This window comes from Myxocyprinus asiaticus, chromosome 10 (genome assembly GCF_019703515.2).
Source record: "Myxocyprinus asiaticus isolate MX2 ecotype Aquarium Trade chromosome 10, UBuf_Myxa_2, whole genome shotgun sequence".
NCBI classification, from domain to species: Eukaryota; Metazoa; Chordata; class Actinopteri; order Cypriniformes; family Catostomidae; genus Myxocyprinus; species Myxocyprinus asiaticus.
Window position 1 is genome coordinate 50,337,957 of NC_059353.1, and position 2,044 is coordinate 50,340,000.

General features: G+C 29.9%; 1 protein-coding gene across 1 annotated transcript in view; it reads right to left on the bottom strand.

Annotated features, from left to right (window-relative positions):
* Positions 1-433: 433 nt before the first annotated feature.
* The window catches only part of LOC127446975 (rho GTPase-activating protein 6-like), a 62,169-nt gene continuing 60,558 nt past the window's right edge, over positions 434-2,044 (bottom strand). Inside the window, exon 13 of the mRNA XM_051708388.1 lies at positions 434-2,044. This exon is cut by the window's right edge and continues 718 nt beyond it. The gene's annotated coding sequence lies outside the window, so the exon portion shown is untranslated.

A 2,044-nucleotide genomic window follows, 5' to 3' on the forward strand; every position in this document is an offset into this window, starting at 1 on the left:
AAGCTCAAACAAGCATATAAAGCCATCCAGTGGTTTAATCCATGTCTTCAGAAGTGATATGATAGGTGTGGCTGAGAAAAAGATCAATATTTAAGTCCTTTTTTACTATAAATCTCCACTTTCAAACAACCCTCCCCAAGAGCTCTTCTCTCCTAATAGTTCTTCTTCTTTAGTTTTTGGTGATTCGCATTCTTCATGCATATCGCCACCTACTGGACAGGGAGGAGAATTTATAGTAAAAAGTCATACACATCTGGGATGGCATGAGGGTGAGTAAATAATGAGAGAATTTTCATTTTTGGGTGAACTGTCCCTTCAAATCTAGTACATACAGTATCATGATTCAACTCAAACTGATGGGAAACTGAAGCTTCATGTCAAATAAAAAACTGCTGTGATGATGCAACAAATGAACATCGACAGACTTCAACAACATTCTTTTTTTATTCAGTTTCAGAACATTTCAGATATTTTTGTGACAAGGCAAAAACATAATATAGAGAAAAACAAGGTGTTTATGCAACAAACAATTCAAGATTATGACACATTCAAAATAATATGGCACAAAATGAAAAAAGAAAGGTTTTGAAATGAAGGTAAAAGTATCAGTCAACATTTATTGCTGATGTTGATTACACAAGATATGCTGCAGGGCTAAAGTAAAGCTTTATACATACATACATGATGTAAGATACTTTCAATACAGTGTGCACAAAAGAAAAAGAGTGAGGAACAATTGTGAGAATTTTTTGAGCTTCATTTTTGTAAAAGAAGAGACATGCCATCAAATCGAAAGTGACTTTTTTTTTAACAAGGCAATATGACATGTTTTAGAAAGGAAGCGCTGAACCGAACTGTGAAAAAAACAAAAAAATAAACAAAAAAAAAAAAAATCACTAGGTGAATTTATTTTAGGTGACTTAGTGCCTTCCTGAGGCTATGTCCTACAAATATTTTATTTTTTCTCTCACATTTTTTTTCTGACTTTTTTTCTCACAATTTTTTCCCCTCTCAAAATATTTTTTCTCTCTAAAAATTCTCAAATGTTTTTTTTTTTCTCTCAAAAATTGTTTTTCTCAAAATAAAAATACAAAAAATATAATACAAAAATACAAAAAAATACAAAAAAACATTTGTTTCTCCTCAAGAAGAAACATGAGATTTATTTATTTATTTATTCATTTTTTTTGCTTGCTAGCTAGCTAACAATTAGCATGTGGTAGCAACCTCGGCACCAGGTGTCACTATCAGTATGCATAAAATCTTACAAGGTGACAGATGACAGCTGTGGCGCTTCATCTGTTGATTTATGGTTGTATAATACTCTAACAAGTATGATTTGCAAATCTTAATCAAGGAAAGAAACATATATAATGTTTGACAGTCTACTATTAAATTAAATCCCACAATTAAATGAATATACCCCACGAGTTATTTCTAGTAGTTTGATGACATTCACCACCAGGAATACAGATGCTGCTATTGATAGTGTGCTTTTTTAATTTGTTGGCCCATGTAAACATGTGCTAGATAGATGTTTTTGCCTGTTTTTTAGATAATTGTTAGCTAGCAAAAAAAATTAAAAAATGAGAAAAAAATAATAATAATAATATATATATATATATATATATGTAGTTTCTTGTTTTTTTTTTGAGAAATTATTATTTTTTATTTGTTTTTTTTGTTTTGTTTTTTTAGAGCAAAACTGTTTTTGAGAGAGAAAACAAAATTTGAGAGAAAAAAATTGAGGAATTTTTTTTTTTAGAAAAAACAATTGTAGGACATATGCTCAGTAAGGCACTAAGACACCTTAAAAACATTTTTCACCTAGTGATTTTTTTTCACAGTGCTTCTGTACACACACAAAAAAAGGTTTAAACACTTTTTGATTGATGAATTCCCATGGACTTTTAAAAATAATTTTTTAGATACTACACTCACAAAGAGCTACTTCTAGCAGATAAAAAATGTAGAGCTGAGCATAACATGAAAAAAAAAAAAACGTTTATAAAATTCCCTGATATTTCGAAGGTTTCCGTGACCG